Source organism: Tursiops truncatus, chromosome 3 (genome assembly GCF_011762595.2).
Source record: "Tursiops truncatus isolate mTurTru1 chromosome 3, mTurTru1.mat.Y, whole genome shotgun sequence".
NCBI lineage: Eukaryota > Metazoa > Chordata > Mammalia > Artiodactyla > Delphinidae > Tursiops > Tursiops truncatus.
Genome location: NC_047036.1, coordinates 130,065,283 through 130,085,174, shown reverse-complemented (window position 1 = coordinate 130,085,174; position 19,892 = coordinate 130,065,283). Strand labels below are relative to the sequence as shown.

General features: G+C 46.2%; 1 pseudogene; it reads right to left on the bottom strand.

Annotated features, from left to right (window-relative positions):
• Nucleotides 1–800: 800 nt before the first annotated feature.
• On the bottom strand, nt 801–19,892 carry LOC101324651 (eukaryotic translation initiation factor 2 subunit 3 pseudogene; annotated as a pseudogene).

The following is a 19,892-nucleotide window of genomic DNA, read 5'->3' as shown; positions in this document are numbered from 1 at the left end:
ACGTATACATTAAAAGAAACTTAGCAAATATTAACCAAACACAATGTATGGACCTTGGGACTTCCCTGGTGGTACAGCGGTTAAGACTCTGCACTTCCACCACAGGGGGCGCGGGTTCAATCCCTGGTCGGGAAACTAAGATCCCACATGCCACGCAGTGTGGCCAAAAAATTAAAAAAAAATAATAAAAATGTATGGACCTTGTTTGAATCCCAATTCAAACAAATATAAAAAAAAGTGTCATTGGACTCAAATATTTGATAATATTAAGGAATTGTTGACATTTGGTGCTGTTTGATGATGTACTGTGGTTGTGTTTAAAAAGGGGAGGTCTTATCTTTTAGAGATGTTGGTGAAATATTTACAGATGAAATGGTATGACATTTGGAATTCAGTTAAAAATAATGGGTGGTAGAATAGAAAGGGAACAAAATTGGTAAGGAGTTATTAATTGTTGAAGGTGAATAATAGGTACAGTAGAAGTTCATTGTACTATTCTTTCTACTATTGTGTAAATACTTGAAATTTTCCACTATGAAAAGTTAAAATATATTTATGCCACTTCACACTCAGCCAACTGACAAAATTTTTAAAATCTGACAAACTTCGGTTTTGGAAGGATAGGGGGAAAGGGTAGCTCTTACACATGGTGGGAATGGAAATTCCTACGACAACTTTTGAGAGGGATTTGTGTACACCCCATGACCCAAAAACTCCACATCTGGATATACACTAAGTGATACTTTAGTCCATTAAGAGACATGCAGGATAGTAAAAAGAGAGAGACATACAGGAACATCTTTTTTTTTTTTAAGAAGAAAAATTTTATTTCAAACAGATTCAGTGGGATGTGTGCTACAGCAAAGGCTGGTTGTAGCAGTTTCCTTTCAAACCTGCACTGATGTATAAATTAGACATTATTTGGGAATGATTAGTTTCTGGTAAAATGTAGATTCAATCCAACATTATGCCAACATTATGCCATTTTTACATTTATTGTAGACCCTATTTTAGAGGTTAACTTTTCATCACTAAAAAATGAGAATAACCTTACAGCTACTCCTAAGGTAATGAGCTGTGAAATTAATTCCTCACTATTGCTTTGAAAATATACCCCTAGGTGAAGAGAAATTCCGACTTCATCCAAATCTGTTATTTAATTCTTCAGTCATCACCTACTGTTGGCTTGACTGTCACTCCTCTTCTTATTTGACCCCAACCAATTAAACACCAGTGTTTCTCAACTCTTCGGCTAAAGGCAATTTTTTCTCCTACTTCTGTGCACACAGGATTAGTCAAAACGATTTTGCCCAAATCAGCCGTGACCGCGCTAACTCTTCCTCCTGTCGACAGGGATCCTAGGTTCACCATAAGCACTTCATTCTTAGGCAGCTTTTGCACTTTTGCTGCTTTCTTGTCTCCTTCAGTGCGTGCACCTAGAAGCCGTCTAAGCTGGAAATAGGAAATTTCCAATTCTGTGAAGATCTCAGGTAAAGCTCCAACTGCACCAAGCACCTGCCCCACCATTCTGTCAGCCCGGCGCAAAGTGGGGCCAGTTTCTGTTCCCACTCCAAAAGACCTCCTGGAGCAGCAAACTGAAGATCATTATGCTCTGCGAAATGCGATACAATTTCGGAAAAGATGGGTTTACACATGAGCTTTCCTTCACTATCTTTGGAAACAATACCAGGTCTGACTTCTATCTCCTGGCCCACCTTTAATACTCCTTTTAGAATACTACCACCAGCTACACCCCCCTTAAGGTCATCAACTTCACAGCCAGGTTTGTTGACATCAAAGGATCTAACAACAATAAGTCGGGGTTCTGAAGTAAAGTCTCTTGGGGGTACTGGAATTTTCTTTACTAGGTACTCGCAGACAACTTCAATATCGTATTTTAGCTGAGCAGAAATTGGAGTAATAGGAGCTCCTTCTGCTACCGTACCTTGTACAAATGCAAGGATCTGTTCATACTGTTCTTTTAGCCTGGCTTTCTTTTACCAAATCAATTTTATTTTGTATAATCAAAATATGCTTCCGTTTCATGATTTCTATAGCAGCCAGGTATTTGAAAGTCTGAGGCTGACGACAAGACTCGTTCCCAGCTATCAACAGGAGAGCTGCTTCCATCACTGCGGCACCGTTCAGCATAATAGCCATCAAAATATCGTGGCCAGGACAGTCAACAAAGGAAACATGTCTGACTAATTTGAAGTTCCCTTTGGTCCCTGGAATATCTGTAGGACACTCATCAGGTGTACTACTTCCACAGGATCTATAACATTCTGGCCAAGGAAAACTTGGGTCGTCAAGTTTATAAATCTTAGCATTAGCATAGCCAAGTTTGATTGTAATGTTTCTTTCTAGTTCATTTTTGAACCTGACAGTGTGAACTCCAGAAACAGCTTTTACAACCGTAGATTGCCCATGAGCTACATGACCAATTGTACCTATATTGATTGTGGCCTGTCTGCTGATAACTTCATGTGAAAGTGACGTCAACTTGGTAACATCCAAAGTGTTGAGATCTTGCCGAGAAAGGTGCGGCTGCCCTAAAGTCACACCAGCCTCGCACCCCGCCATCTTGTCTGGAGAGGAAGGAAGGTGTCTGGGTGGCTGCCTGTCCATTCGCAAGCCCCCTTGTGCAGGGCGGGGCAGGGGAGGCGGGAGGGCCAACTAGGGCCCAGGCCTGGGAGAAGAGGATGGCCGGTGCAGCGGAGGCCTCACTGCTTGGACTTTTCTCCCCATGGATTTGTACAGTGCCTGCCGGCAGAATGACCGTGTGGCAGGCTGACCGCGTAGCAGAGTTCCACTTTGCAACGACAGCGGACGGATCCCCCTGGCGGCAGGCCCCACCTCCCTGGGCCAGTAACATTTTTTTTTTAATACGAAAACTGGAAAACAATCAAAATGGATAAATTATGGTATCTTTGGATGGGGGAGGCTATGAAATGCAGAGATTTGGAAATGGCAACTACTTGTGGAGCTAAGAGCTGGGGCCCCATCAGGATAGATTTAGCTCAACAGACGTGGACTTAGACCCACTCTGGGCCAGGCCCTCTGCTAGGTGCTGGGGATACATAAGTGATATCCTTCAAGGGGTTCAAAGTCTAGATATCAGAGACGGAGGGGGCCTAACACATCATCTAGCTCAACCTACCCATTTCACAGATGTGGAAAATGAGGCCCAGAAAAGTTAACCGACTTGCCAAGGGCACACCGTTGGTTCATGGAGGAACCAGGAATTGAGCCAGGTCTCTGATGCTCAGAGAATCAAGAGATCTTGGAGCCACGCATTCTTAAGTTGAATCCTGGCTCTGTAACTCACTAGCTGTGACCTTGGCCAAGTTATTTAATGTCTCTCTCCTCAGAAGGATAATAATACCTATTCACGGCTTGATGTGAGGATTAAATGAAATGATATACATAAAGCCCTTGCCTCAGTGACTGAAAAGAAATAAGACCTTGGGGCTTCCCTGGTGGCGCAGTGGTTGAGAGTCCGCCTGCCGATGCAGGGGACGTGGGTTCGTGCCCTGGTCCGGGAAGATCCCACATGTCGCGGAGCGGCTGGGCCCGTGAGCCATGGCCGCTGAGCCTGCGCGTCCAGAGCCTGTGCTCCGCAACGGGAGAGGCCACAACAGTGAGAGGCCCCCGTGTACCGCAAACAAACAAACAAAAATAAGACCTTAATGGATTGGTTATGTACTTGTATTATTATTGATATAAAGTAAGGCCTTAGCGAAGCGACAAAATGCTACATTCTACGTTATTCTCCAAATAGTTAATGTCATACTTCTTAGAGCCAGGATGGTCAAGGCTCTGTACCAAGTTGAAGGCTTGTCCCAGGAGTTAGCTGCTTTCTATTCCAGGCTCCACCCCAAGCAGCCACATGTAAGAGAATCCTCACCACCCTCCCACTCTGCTGACTGTCTGCTCTCTGAGGGCCATGCTGACACGACAGGGTAGCACAGCTTTGTAATCTCTGTGGATCCTCCTCCACTACCCTGAGCCTCAGCTACCTATAAAATGAGAATAATAGCAGAACTTATCACATGGGGTTGTTGTGAGGATTAAATGAACTAATGCCTAGCATATAGTAAGCCCTCAACATATGAGATACAAGACACCTGTCCCAGGGCATCAGGCTTGGGAGATACAAAAAAGAATCAGCTGCATTCCCCACCCTCTAAGTGCTCCAGTCCAGGGAGGATACAGTCAGAGGCCACTCCCTTCCCATTTCTCCCCACCCTGTCACATTTCAGGCCTGGATTAGGGCCCAGGGGGCCAAGTGATTCTGGCTGCTTTGCGGGAGGCTAGCTCTAAAAAGGACTGAGCCAAACCTCCTGTGTCTGAAACCACCCACATGCTCACCTCTGCTGCTGAGAACCCAGCTCTGCAGAATCGCTGACTGTCTCCGGCTATTGGAGCCAAAGCATCTTATGCTCTGAATAATAAAGCCATCCAGAAAGTTCCCCGTGGCGAGCTGGGAACACACTCCAGTTCATACCCTTGGGGCCAGGCAGCCAGAAATATCACCAAAGGCCTGCCATCAAAGCCAAGCTCCTGTCCTCAGCAGGCTGGAGCCACAAGGCCCAGGGAGTTTCAATCCCCAGTCCCTTCCCTTTCCTGATGCTTTCTTCTCCCAATGAGACCATGTGTATTTTTCACCCAAGACCCTATTTTTACAGAGCATCATAAAACATTCTCAATAAGCTCAGTGACCATTTGTCCCAATTTTTCCAACCCTTGAGAGCAAAAGTCACTGAGGGTCAGAGAAAGACATAGTAAGACCAATATGAGGCCAATGGAACTAGTCAAATATATTTGGTTCACCTGTGGAAGCAGGCATGGCATTGTTCTTTCAAGTGGATGTCAAAGCTGTAAACTTGCAGCTTCTCAGAGAGCTGGTCAGATGGTGTATTTGTTGTGCATGGCAAGATCCTTGTGGGCAGGGGCTGAGCCTTGTTCCCCTCTCTGTCCAGCACTCAGCAGCAAACACAGTGCCTAGCACTGAGCAGTCAATCCAAACACACCTGTCAAATGAATAAAGTTGCTTAGTTAGTCCGCCAATGGGTTTAAGATGCTTCTATTGCACATTCTCATATCAGCCTGAACTTTTCCTTCTCCTTGCTTACCCTACTTGTAATTAAATGATTCCATGTGCAATTATTTGTTTAATACATGCCTCCTTGACAAGACTGTCAGCTCCCTGGAGGCAGAGACTGCCCCCAGTTTTGTTCAACATTTGTATCCTCAGTGCTGAGAACGGGATCTGGCATATAGCTGGCACTCAATCAATGTTTGTTGAATAAATAAATGAACAAAGATGGCAAAGACGGCCACGGTCAGTGAGTCGATCCACCCACTAATTTTTTGTTTGTTCTGTTTTGTTTTGATTTTACTGGAGTATAGTTGATTTACAGTGTTGTGTTAGTTTCAGGTGTACAGCAAAGTGATTCAGTTATACATGTACATATAGTCATTCTTTTTTAGATTCTTTTCTCATATAGGCCACCGCTGTGCTGTGGCACTGAGCTTCACTCCCAGGTCAAAGGAAGCTGGCCTAAGGTTTTTTACTTCAAGATGCTGACAGTGCTACGGGAAAGTGTGGGGATACGGGTTTGTTAACACCCAGGCTCAGCTGTTCTTAGAAACAGTCTGCCTCCTAGAAAGTCTATCCATTTACGAAAGAGCACAATGGAGTGGGAAGCAGGCTCATTTGCTGGTTAACCGGGGCCTTCCCTTTGCCTCTAGTTGGTGATTTGGGACATTTGGCCTGGGGATGGATGGACCAGATTTCAGCCTGTAGTTAGTAATGGAATCTACTTTGTAGAGTTGTTATAGGAGAAAATGAGTATATAGGTGTGTAAATATTTACCACAGGACCCGACAGTGGCACTACTGCTCAGTAATGGTATCTAGAGTTGTTGTTGTTACCAATACTCTGCCTTCTAAGGTTGCCCTTGGATGAAGGATGCCATCACCTGGATGAAGATCTTCAGGATGGAAGTCTGGGGCTGGGCTTCTCCAAGGCATCTCCCAGGGACAACCTGGACAGACTGCAGGGAAGGAGTGAATCAGCTATGTGACAGAGACAATACTCCAACTGACTTGGGCAAAAGTTGGCCCACACTTCCCTTAAGTCCAGAGTGTAGAACTGCCTTGTGCACAGCTGGATCCAGGAGCTCAAGTAATATCACCAGGACGTTTCTTCCTTGCCTCTATCTGCTGCTGTCCACCTTGCAGCCTTCTGTGTCTCAGAGAGGCTGCCCGAGGTGGCTTACATCCCGTCCTCTCAGCTACCAGAGAAAAGAGAAAGTCTCCCTTTCCTGAAGTTCAGACCAGACCTCCAGAATCGAGTCTCATTGGCTGTAACTGAGTCACATGACCACTCCCGAACCAATCATTGTGGCCAGGGGATGTGAGCCTCTGATTGGCAGAGCTGAGTCACATGCCGACCTCTAGGCTATGGGCTGGAGTCAGCTGCACAGATGGGGAGGGAATGAACCGGAACAATTTAACAATTACTGTTGCCAGAGAGGGGAGAATGTTGCTGGGTCAGCAAAACAAATATCCCCTGCAGATTACAAACCTCTCTGCAGGTCAAGTGGCAAGGGCAATGTCACAGTGAGACCAAACAAACATCAGTTCCAACAGACAAATAAAGTGGTAGGATCTGGAGGGATTCCCAGAGGACAATGGGGCATTTACTCAGCAATCTGCCAAGAGACCTGTTCTATAGGACCAAGATTAGGGCGAGGCAAATGAGGCACCTGCCTCAGGCACCAAGTTAAGGGAAACGCAAAAAAACTTAGTAACCTAGATAAATAATACTTGAATACAATATTTTATTATTAAAAAATCTGGGCTTCCCTGGTGGCGCAGTGGTTGAGTCCCCCTGCCGATGCAGGGGACACGGGTTCGTGCCCCTGTCCGGGAAGATCCCACATGCCGCGGAGCGGCTGGGCCCGTGAGCCATGGCCGCTGAGCCTGCGCGTCCGGAGCCTGTGCTCCGCAACGGGAGACGCCACAACAGTGAGAGGCCCGCGTACTGCAGAAAAATAAATAAATAAATCTATTTATTTATTTATTTATGGCTGCATTGGGTCTTCATTGCTGCACACAGGTTTTCTCTAGTTGGGGCGAGCGGGGGCTACTCTTCGTTGCGGTGCGCGGGCTTCTCATCGCGGTGGCTTCTCTTGTTGCGGAGCACGGGCTCTTGGCGCGTGGGCTTCAGTAGTTGTGGTTCGCGGGCTCTAGAGCGCAGGCTCAGTAGCGGTGGCGCACAGGATTAGTTGATCCGCAGCATGTGGGATCTTCTCAGACCAGTGCTCGAACCCATGTCCCCTGCATTGGCAGGCGGATTCTTAACCAGGGAAGTTCAAATATAATATTTTAAAAATAAAATTAATGCCCAAAATCCATGATGAACAAAATACCAAAACTTTAAATGAAAGCAGGATAAGTAATAGTGCTGTAGAAAGCCATATTGAAGCTTGGGGCAAAAGGAAAAATCAGAACTACTGATTTCACTTTTATGTAAAATTTTGGTATTTTGTTCATCATGAATTTTTTGGCATTAATTTTGATTTTTAATATATTGCATTAAAATATTATTTGTCTTGATTTCTGAATTTTGGGGCACCCCCCTAAATTTTGTGCTGGAGGCAGGATGCCTCAATTCCTCTTACCCTAGTCTAGGCCCTGCTGTCTTCTGTGGGATTTGCTGCAGGCAGAGAGGGAAAGCCACCCTGAGATGAAGAGATGTGTCCAAACTGGCATTCCCTGGTGGGAAGGGCCCTGGGCTGGAAGTGAAGCCCTGGTAGCAGCCCTGGTTCTGCCATCCGTGTGCTGTCACTCTGCTACCCTGGGAAAATACTTTCCTCTCTAGTCCTCAGTTTTTCCACTTGCATATGAGGGACAGGGCATGATTAATGGCATTCAAGCAATAGAACCCAATATCTTAGTTTAGAAAAAAAATGGAAATAGAGCTGTTAAAGGGGCATGTGGGGGCTTCCCTGGTGGCGCAGTGGTTGAGAATCTGCCTGCTAATGCAGGGGATATGGGTTCGAGCCCTGGTCTGGGAGGATCCCACATGCCGCGGAGCAACTAGGCCCGTGAGCCACAACTACTGAGCCTGCGCGTCTGGAGCCTGTGGTCTGCAACAAGAGAGGCCGCGATAGTGAGAGGCCCGCGCACCGCTATGAAGAGTGGCCCTCACTTGCCACAACTAGAGAAAGCCCTCGCACAGAAACGAAGACACAATACAGCAAAAATAAATTAATTAATAAACTCCTACCCCCAACATCTTCTAATAAATAAATAAATAAATAAATAAATAACAAAAAGAAAAAGGGGCACGTGCTGAGGTAGACCTATCTGCACCTCTGTACCTCCACCAACTCAACAGCCCCTCCAAGCGCTCCACGGAGTCCTTAGGAGTTCCAGGGGGCACAGCATGAAAACCTTTAAATTCCATGATCTCTAAGATCCCTCAGCAAACCCATTTTTCTGCCTGAGATAATGTACACATTTCAGTTCCTCCTGTCTATGCTTTATTTAGGTCAGTGTTTCTCATATGGCCAGGCTTCCCCTGTATCAAGGACACCACAGATGCTTTATTTAAAACGCAGTTTCTATGGCCCCACCCTAGTTGAACTGAATCTGAATCTTCCAGGTATGAGGCCCGAAGCAACATTTTGAACAAGCAAACTTCCCTGCCAGTTGACGGATACCCACTGAAGTGTTTGGGTCCTTCCCTATTATTTCCACAGAACCTCATAAAGTATTTTATCCTGGAGCTTTCATTTACAACCATCCTTCTGAATGACCAGGGCAAGGAGAAAAAAAACACAGGAATAGTCAGATGAGTCCAAATAAATGAATCTAGGTTTGCCAAGTAGAAACAGATCACAGTGAGATCTCCATGACCCTTCCCAGACAGAACATCCTGGCATCTCCTTGTTCAGCAATCCCACAGTTTGTATCTGAAAGAAATCATCTGTGCATTTCTCTTTTCTTCTGGAGTAGCACTGGCAACCTGAGGAATTATTTATTGAATTATCAGGTTTCTTAGTATATAATTGGGTTCCTGGGAGCTAAGAGTGAGCATGCCTGTAAGGCTGTCAAGGAAATTCATTTTAGACTTCGGAAATACGGAAGATTTTTGTCATTTGCAATGGAAACAGCCATTCATTCATTCATTCATTCTTTTTTCACTCAACTAGCTTGGCAGATTCACTGGTGCATAAGATATTTCCTCTGCTTTTTTTTCCAGCTTTATTGAGATACAATTGTCACACAATACAATTCACCCATTTAAATTGTAAATTCAATTGTTTTTGATATATTGAGTGTGCAACCTTCACCACAATCAATCGTAGAATATTTTTATCACCTCAAAAAGAATTCTTGGACCCTTTAGCTGTCACCTCCCAATCCTCCAACCCCTTAGCCCTAATCAACCACTACTCTACTTTCTATCTCTATGGATTTGCTTATTCTGGACATTTCATTTAAATGGAATCACATATTATGTGTTCTTTTGAGATGGGTTTCTTTTTAAAAAATATTTATTTATTTATTTTGGCTGCGTCGGGTCTTAGTTGCAGCACGCAGGATCTTTCATTACAGAGTGCGGTCTCTTCGTTGTGGCGCTTGGGCTTCTCTCTAGTTGTGATTGTGCGGGTTTTCCCTCTCTAGTTGTGGCGTGTGGACTCGAAGGCACGTGGGCTCAGTAGTTGTGGTGCACAGGTTTGGTTGCCCCGCAGCATGTGGGATCTTAGTTCCCTGACCAGGTATCAAAGTCGCATCCCTTGCATTGGAAGGTGGATTCTTTACCACTGGGCCACCAAGGAAGTCCCCGAGATGGGCTTCTTTCGCTTAGTGTAATGTGCTCGAGATTTATGCATGTTGTAGACTGTATCAGTACTTCATTCCTTCTTAGGGCTGAATAATATTCCATTGTGTGGATATACCACATTTTGTTTATCCATTCATCAAGTTGATGTACATTTGGGCTGTTTTCATTCCTTGACTATTCTCAATAATGCTGTTATTAATATTTGTATACAAGTTTTTGTGTAGACATGTTTTCTTTCCTCTGCCTTTGAAGGGCTCCTAGTTCAGCAGAGGTAGGTACTAAAACACGTACCTACATAATTACCTGTGCCAGTAGGATTGTGCCAGAGAGGGACAAGGCAACATAGTGTAATGGTTAGAACCACATGCTTCTGCCATTACTGAGTGATCTTAGGGGCAAGTTTCTTCACCTCTCTGTGTATCAGTTTCCTCACGTGTAAAATGGGATCAATATTTTTCCGACTGCTGTGAGGGTTACATGAGATAATGCATGTTAGGGACTTAGCACCAAGCCTGGCACATAGTAAGTGCTTGATTAAATTTTGTCATTATCCTTTTCATTCTGGAGATTACCAAGTAAGTTTATTGATGGACAATGCACTGTAGCACGAGTAAAGTCTTCGTTCATTGAACAAATGTTTATTGAGTATTTATTATGAACTTGGCACTGTGAGAAACAAAGTTGATCCAGACTTCGGATCCTACTGCCAGGAGTTTGTAATCTGTAATCTGAATGGCAAGACTCACTGGCATATGTCGCCTCCATATATTGTGATTTGTTCTTTAATAAAGGTCTAAAAACTTGCTGTGGGAGCCCTGGAGAAGGAAAACTTTAAATAAATAAATAAAAAGACCTTTTTATTCTGAAAATGTTGACACATACTGGAAAGTAGGAAGAATTATAAAATGAATACCTACGTATAATCGCATAGATTCAACAACTGTCAACATTTTACCATATTTACTTCATCTTACTATATGTTAAATTTGTGGCTGAACTATTTTAAAGTTTAGCGCAGATACTCTAACACTTCAGCCCTAAACACTTAAGCATGCATTTCCAAAAAATAAGGATTCTCCTCCATAACCACAATACACTTACCACACCTCACAAAATTAATAATTTCCTTATATCATCTAATACGCACTTCATAGTCAGATGTCCCCCACTGTCTAAAAACTTGGTCTTTATAGCTTTTTTAAAAAGAAAACAAGCCAAGATACAATCAAGAATCACACCTTGGGCTTCCCTGGTGGCACAGTGGTTGAGAGTCCGCCTGCCGATGCAGGGGATACGGGTTCGTGCCCCGGTCCAGGAAGATCCCACATGTCGCGGAGCGGCTGGGCCCGTGAGCCATCGCCGCTGAGCCTGCGAGTCCGGAGCCTGTGCACCACAACGGGAGAGGCCACAACAGTGAGAGGCCCGCGTACCGCAAAAAAAAAAAAAAATCACATCTTACATTTACTTGTTAGACTCTAGGATCTCTTTGAATCTAGAACCTCCTCCTCCAGTGCATTTGCTTTTGTTCTGTTTTCACGATGTTAACTTTTACAAAGAAATCACACCAGTTGCCTTATAAACTGTCCCACATTCTGGACTTGCCTGATTGCTTCTCTGTGGGTTACATGACGTGTTCCTCTACCCCCTGAAATTCTTGTAAACTGAAGCCAGCTCTGAAGACCTGATTAGGTTCAGGCTCAATATTTTTGGCAGGAGCAAAATTAGATGGAGTCGTGTAGTCTACTGCATCCTACCGAGAGGTGTGTAATGCTGGTTGTTCCACCATAAGTGACAGTAAGCATGGCCCCTGGGATACAGTGCTGACAAGCAGAGAGAGGAGGAAGGAAGTGGGAAGGAGGGAAATGTCTTCACAGGCAATGCTTTTGAATAGGGCTTGAAAGAATGTGTAGGAGCCTGCTGGGTGGAGAAGAGGGACAGGGAAGGGCTTTCCAGGTATGGAGACAGTGTTGGGAAAGAGTGCTGAGCTTCAGGAAGTAGGAGGTGGTAGCCAAATGAGGCTGAGAATTGTTACAATAATAAGGACAGGCACTTAAGCCCTATTAGAGTTTACCACGTTCTAGGAACCATGCTAAGTGATTCATTTAATTTCTCACACAGTCCTATGGAATGGGTGCTACCACCCCCATTTTAATGGTGTGGAAATCAAGGTTTAGTGATGTGTGGTAACTTGCCTAAAGATCATAAAGCCAGGAACAGGAAGACTCAGGAGATTTGAATCCAGGTGCCCCTACTTTTAAAACCACAAAGCTCTACATTAAGGTGACAGGGCAAAAGAGTTGGAGAGGCAGGTTGGGGTAGGTGGAAGCAGGCCTTCTCTGCCATTCTGAGGAGCCTGGATGTTATTCCTGGGGCAGTGGGGAGCCAGCGAAGGTTTCCTCGTAGGGGCAGGCATGGCTGTGCCTGAGAATCACCGGCTGCCCGGTGAAGGTGGAGTGGAGCTGCTGGGCTGAGCTAGTAGACCCAAGGTTGGGCGCCCCTTCAGGTGACTTGGGCCCTGGGGAGCAGAGATCTTAGGAAGGAATTCAAGTGCCTCCAACCATGTGCATGTCCTCACTCCCAAGTGCACTGCCCAGGGATGCGGCTGGGCTGGGCTCTCCCCAGGACACCCGAGAGCCTTCCTGCGCACGCAAACGCTGGGGTGCGGGGCAAAAGCAGGGTGGGCGCAGCACCCACGCACCCCTGCACATGGCGAACAGCTCCAGTTTCCACCGAGTCATCCCTAAGGCCCAGCATTTTTTTGGCCACAGCGCGCTGGAATGTGAACTGCAAAGACCAGGTGAAAGGACCAGCTTTAATCCCCGAGACACAGAGGGAAAGTAACTGGCCCAAGATCACACAAACAGATAGTGGCTGAGGCAGGACTAGAACGCAAGTCGTCCTGTAGATTCTATCCTTTCAGGCTGGAGTTTATTTTGGAATCAAAAGAAGAATCAAGAAACAGTCACTGAGGAATGGCCACGGGATGCCTAATGCTCCGGGGAATTTTTTATTTATATTTTCCCACTTTAGGAATCCTCTCGGAGGGCTCCGGGCGCCCTCCCCGGCTGGCTGTTGTCTCACAGTCCCCAAAACGGCGCAGCATCCCCGGCACTGCCTGTGCATCCCTCGGTCCCTTGAGCACAACCCGTCAGCTGTCAGTGACGGGCGGTGGTACAAAGCCTGGGCCTTGCTGCTCAACCTTCAAGCTTCAGGCAGGGAGGGTGTGTGGATGGAACACGGTAACTGCTCTGGGGCCAGGATACCTGCGTTCAAACCTCTGCCCTGGTACTGACTAGCTGTGAGGCCTCCCCGCTCTATGCTTGTTTCTTCATTATTATTATTTTAATTTGTATTTTCTGGCCATGCTGCCTATGGGATCTTAGTTTCCCACCAGAGACCGAACCAGTGCCCCCTGCAGTGGGAGCGCAGAGTCTTAACCAGTGGACTGCCAGGGAAGTCCCCATGTTTCTTCATTTTTAAATCAATGAAAATAGCAGTGCTTCACACAGTTGGGTGTGAGGATTAAGTAACATAAGCGTGTTCAAGGGCTTAGTAAGGCTTGCCACAAGATAAAGCCCGGTATTACTGTTCACTTGGGAATCAGTAGGCTTGGGTGCCTGCCACTGACTTATCTGTTTATTGGACAAACCTTCCAGATGCTGCATAAAATCTGCCTCTTCCACGAAGTATACTCGGATTAACTGTGCTCACTTTAAAGCCTCCTTGATTCCCAGAATTTAAAGCACAGCTGGGGACTTCCCTGGTGACGCAGTGGTTAAGACTCCGCTCTCCCAATGCAGGGGGCCCGAGTTTGATGCCTGGTCAGGGAACTAGATCCCACATGCATGCTGCAACTAAGAAGCCCACATGCCTCAACTAAGAGTGTGCATGCCACCACTAGGGAGCTGGTGAGCCGCAACTAAGACCTAGCGCAACCAAATAAATAAATAAATATTTTAAAAAGATAAAGGGGCTTCCCTGGTGGCACAGTGGTTAAGAATCCACCTGTCAATGCAGGGGACATGGGTTCGATCCCTGGTCTGGGAAGATCCCACATGCCGCGAAGCAACTAAGCCTGTGCCACAACTACTGAGCCTGTGCTCTAGAGCCCATGCACCACAAATGCTGAGCCCACGTGCCACAACTACTGAAGCCCGCGCACCTAGAGCCCATGCTCCGCAACAAGAGAAGCCACCGCAATGAGAAGCCCGCACAACGCAACTAGAGAAAGCCCACTCACAGCAAGGAAGACCCAGTGCAGCCAAAAATTAAAAAAAAAGAAAATAACTTAAAATACATAAGTTAATTAATTAAAAAACAAAGCACAGCTGGCATTCTCTAAACTAAAGGTAATGGCAGTGGGGAAGCGCAGTCTGTGTATCCCCCCTCCTCTCACAGCACTAAGCCAGACTCAGAAGGCCTGGGGCTTAGTAGTCTTACCCTGGACTAGCTGCTGACTAATCAATTCGGGGTAAATGATTTCATCTTTGTGACTCATTTTCTTCAGTAAAATAAGGGTGATAGTATCTGTTTTGCATGATGAAAAAAAGTCAGATTCCTGACCACACTTTGAGAATGGGAAGAAACAAAGAGGCAAAATGTTTTTTCAAAGCATATTTCATAAACCAGAAAAATGCTCATATATAGTGTTTTTCTTTTCTGAATTTTACCTTATTTAAAAGTTTTATAAGAAGATGCATTAATACATTCTCATGGTGAAAGAGTCATAGTATTAGTCAAAAAAGGGCAATCAGTTATATGTGAAATGTGACCCCAACTTTGTTTAAAAAAGCATAAATACACTGAAAAAATAAACAAGGAAATCCACCAACATGTTAACAATGGTGGTAGGATTACTGGTGATTATTATTTTCATTTCATTTTTCTACATTTTCCATTTTTTCCTAGTGAGGATATACTATTTTTATAAACAGAAGAAAAGTACAATTATTTTTAAAGCAAAATAATGTATTTGCAAATATTCAAGGCTAAGCAAAAGCAAGTTGGATGTCATCTACGTGTGAGTCATTAGAAACCTTTAAGATTAAAATTCTACCTTTTGGAAGTACCTGTCCCCCAACTATGAGTCAGTCCATGGGTTTTTTTTCCTCATTGAAAGCCTCACGCAGAGCTCCCCACTCCTTCAGTTTCCAGAACTTCACCAGCCTCCTTGCCTGAGGGTCCTCTTGTTGAACTCGGGCCTGGCTGTGCTCTGTGGAGCTGAAGACCCTTGAAATCCCTGCAGTTACGAGCTTACCTCATTAGACGAGAAGGCCTGTTATTCACCAGTTTAAAAAAAAAAAAAGCCGTGGCATCCATGCCCCTGCTCTGGGTTATTGTGCCTCTTTTTACAGTCCATGTGGATCTTCTTAAAGTCCATCACAGCCTTACTGAACCTAGAAGCTCAAAAACCTTCAATGGCTCCTCGTTTCCTTTAGGGTGGGTACTGGCCAACTTCCTTAGTCTGGCGTTTGACTTGTAAGATGGGAACCACCTGTCCTTACAACTCCCATTAAGCCAATCAAATGGTCTGCTAGCCAGCCGCACAGCCAGGCCAGGAAGGGACAAAAATGAGCGAAGAGAGCTGGGTATAGGAATGCAATGGGGGGGACTTCCCTGGTGGTGTGGCGCAGTGGTTAAGAATCCGCCTGCCTGGGGCACGGGTTTGATCCCTGGCCTGGGAAGATCCCACATGCCGCGGAGCAACTAAGCCTGTGCGCCACAACTACTGAGCCTGCGCTCTAGAGCCCATGAGCCACAACTACTGAGCCCGTGTGCCACAACTACTGAGCCGTGTGCCACAACTACTGAAGCCACACGTCTAGAGCCTATGCTCTGCAACAAGAGAAGCCACCGCAATGAGAAGCCCGCACACCGCAACAAAGAGTAGCTCCTGCTCACCACAACTAGAGAAAGCCCGCACGCAGCAACGAAGACCCAATGAAGCCAAAAATAAATAAAAATTTAAAAAATAATAAATACGTATATATTTTTTAAAAAGCCACGGGGAAAGGTGTGTACTATGGCAAATGGGAGCAAAAGCATATGCCTTCTAAAGGGACTGTCACTTCTTTTTAATTAATTTATTTCATTTATTTATTTTTGGCTGCATTGGGTCTTCGTTGCTGCACGCGGGCTTTCTCTAATTGCAGAGAGCGGGGGCTACTCTTCGTTGCAGTGCACGGGCTTCTCATTGCGGTGGCTTCTCTTGTTGTGTAACACGAGTTCTAGAGCACAGGCTCAGTAGTTGTGGCACACTGGCTCAGTAGCTGTGGCTCACGGGCTCTAGAGCGCAGGCTCAGTAGTTGTGGCACACAGGCTTAGTTGCTCCACAGCATGTGGGATCTTCCCTGCCCAGGGATCAAACCCGGGTCCCCTGCATTGGCAGGCGAATTCTTAACCACTGCGCCACCAGGGAAGCCCCAGGACTGTCACTTCTTGATGTCAATCAATTGCTGCCTGTTGGGATCTTTCAATTTTTCAAGAGAATTGAGAAATCTGGATCTATATGTGAAATCTTATTTTTAAATATTAGCAGCTAATTCACAATACACATTTGGCCAGTCTGCTGATCACAATTTGTGACCTGTCAAAGGAACACAATGAACTTTTCTCCCTCCGTACCTTTGCTTTTGCTGTTCCCACTGCCAAGAACACCCTCGCACTCATGTGGGTCTCATGAACTCCACCTATTCTGTTAGGCTCAGCAGAAACACCACCTCTTTTGTGAGCATTCCCAGATGACCTCAGCTAGAAGTGACACCTCCCTCCCCGGGGCTGCAACATTTAGTCCCCATCTCGTGCAATGGTTATTTTGATGAGTTCTACCTCTCTTGGTAGATAATGAGCCCCTAAAATACAGCTGACCCTCAAGCAACACAGGATTTGGGGGCACTGACCATCCCTCTAATGGAAAATCCGCATATAACTTGATACCTGCCCTCTTTATCTGCAGTTCTGCATCCTCAGAGTCTACCTACTGTGGCTCATATAGTACTACAGTAGTATTTATTGAAAAAAATTCAGGTATAAGTGGACCCACGCAGTTCAAACCTGTGTTGTTCAAGAGTCAACTATATTCAGCAAATAGTTATGGCGCACCTGCTCTGTTACAGGCACCAGGCTAGGCACTGGGGATACAGCCTAGAGCAAGATGGATAGTCTCTGCCTGGATGGAATATAGAGTCTAGAACAGGGGACTGTATTTTTAAATTAACCATTCTCAAGACACCTAATTCCGATGTGTGATGAGTTTTATGGAGTGAAGAGAGTTTCTAAAAGGAACTTAATCCAGGCAGGAAGATTAAGCTGGTCATCACGAGGCTGCTCAGGGAAGCATTAGCACTAAGGCTGCACAGTTTGTATACCGCACAAAGGTAACAGGTGGAGAGGGCAGGCGAGAGCGGAGATCCAGTCCTGCCCAAACTGTGCCTTTTTCTTTTGTCTTTCTTGGCTGTGCCGCACAGCTCACAGGATCTCAGTTCCCCTATCAGGGACTGAACCCAGGCCACGGTAGTGAGAGCCGGGAATCCTAACCACTAGGCCACCAGGGAATTCCCAATGCTGTGCCTTTTTCTAATTTGCGAAGAAGCATTTTGTAGTCTAACAGGGGCAGTGTTTAGTTCCTCCTCCCCTCCGACCACCTCCTCCCCAAAAAGCTGCTCTAAATAAACACAGACTCTATTAAAAACAGTGAACTCTCTCTCTCTTTTCATATATATATATATATATATATATATATATATATATATCCTCAAGAGATGTCCCCTGTACTCCCTTTCTACCAGAACACACCCTCTAAATCCTTACTTTAAAGACTTTGGGGATCAAGGAAGGCATCGCTGAGGAAGTGAATAGGAGCTGAGACTGAAGGTAAGAAGGGGCCAGGCAGCTAAAGCATGAGGAGCACCACGTACGAGGCCTCTGAGGACAGAAAGTACATAGCTGAAGAATGTATTACTAATAGGCAGCCAGTGTGGCTGAAGTGTGGATAGACAGGGAGTGCGGCAAGGGTGGGCTGGGTAGTGACCATACCACCCAGGGCCTGTAAGGCCACATTAAGGGGTTCGATCCTCATCCTGAAATGTCCCATATTTCCCCCTCCCTGACCATGTTGCTTACGGGTGTCACTGCCCATGGGCAATCCCACAGAGAGCATGATAACACAAACTACCTTTCCAGAGCTCCTACCATGAGCCACGCGCTGCGGTGAGGCCACATGTCCGGTTCACTCTTCCTTCCCTATCCTCCTAAGCAAGTAAGTATTCTTTGATTCCAACTGAGCAGATGAGAAAATGGAGGCGCAGAGAGGATGAGCAGCCTGCCCAAGGTTACCTGGCTATTAAAAGGTGGGCTGGGATTCCAGGTCTCTGATTCTGAGCCCTTCCTCTTGGCTGCCTTGTAACAAAGACCCTTGCAAATAAACAGAAGGCACGAGGAGTTCAGAGCCTGGCTACTCAAAGAGAGGTCTGGGAGCTTGTAGCATTGGCATCACCTGGAAGCTTGTCAGAAATGTAGGAGCTTCAGTTCCATCACCGTCCTAGTGAATCAATTCTCCTCTTACAAAAATCATGTGCATTCCAGACTGAGAAGCCCTACACTAGAGAATAATCCAAGCAAGCTGGCACACTGTCTTTGCAACCCTTATACAACAGTCTAGTATCTCAAAGGCCAAGTTTCCAGTGACTTGAAAACAACTTCTTATAACCAAATTTGCCAGAATTGCCAACTGTGCCATCCATCCACTTACCCTAGTTCTGTATTCCACTCCAACTCCAAGGGAAAGATCCTGAGAAGCTACCATCACCTCCAGTGTCAGGCTGCTGTACACTCTACTTCTGCTCAATTCCTTAGTACAGATCTGCCCTGATATAGAAAGAAATCTGAAGTTGTACCCTTCTCTGGTTTTTTCTGTTCCAGAAAATCTTCTATTTGGCGTCCACCCTGATCTCCAGATCATTTCCTGGGACCCACTTTTCACAAGCCAATTCCTGCATTGGAAAGGAAGCATTGCATTCCTGCAATGCTTGCATTCCTGCATTCCAAAGGAAGCAAAATGGTTTGGTGGAAGATTGGTAGGTGAGGGAAAGCTGGATTCTCCTTCTGCATTAAGGCCGCATGTTGTGTGACTGGGAAACTCCCACCTCCATTTCCTCATTCCCATCTGAGAAATTAGTAGCATGGACTAGATAGATTAGGAATCGCTAAATCAGGGGCTTCACAGGTAACAGAAAGCAAGTTCAATGGCTTAGGTGAAAAAGGAAGGAGTAGTGGGGAATGTGGGGAATTCGAGGACGCAATGCCTTGACTAAAGAAGCAGCTCCACTCAGCAGGACGCTACTGTTGTCATGGGAAATACTGGCCCAGTGTTGACATATATTCTAATTTTTCAAGACTTGGGAATCAGACTTCCCCCCTATGAAATATCCTGTGGTGTTTAAACACTGGCATCTGGCTAAACCTTAAACAAACAACACTGTGTAGGCCAAATAAAGATCAGGTGCAGGCCAAACCTGCCCGTGGGCCGCCAGTTTGCGATGCCTGGCCTGGATGCCACCTAATGTTACGCTTAGATTCCATCCTATGTGCAGCTCTTCAAAATGCTGCTGTAACGGAGGCGGAATCAGCGCCTTCCGGGGCCCGTCGCTCCTCCCCATCGCGATCCTGGGCCCTGTCCGTGCCTCTTCAGGCCTCTCGGGGAGAGGGCCATGCGCCGGGACTCAGCCTTGTTCGTGGTGGCGGTCACGGGTCGCACAGGGTCGCTTTCTTCACAATCTCCCTACCTGCTCGCCAGCTCTCCGGGCAGCGTCCGCGGCGATGACTCAGCCTCGGGCAGCCTGAGCCACGAGGGAGGGGAGGGGAAGGAGGCGGGGGAGGGGAAGGGGCGGGCGTGGCCGGGCCAACGGAGGAGGGAGGGGAGCGAGGAGGAAGGAGGATAGAGGGGAAAGGGAGGGAGGCGGAGGAAGGGAGGGGGAGGGGAGGCCGAAAGCCCAGCTCCCGCGTCCTCCCGCTCGCAGCCAGACGACTTAGG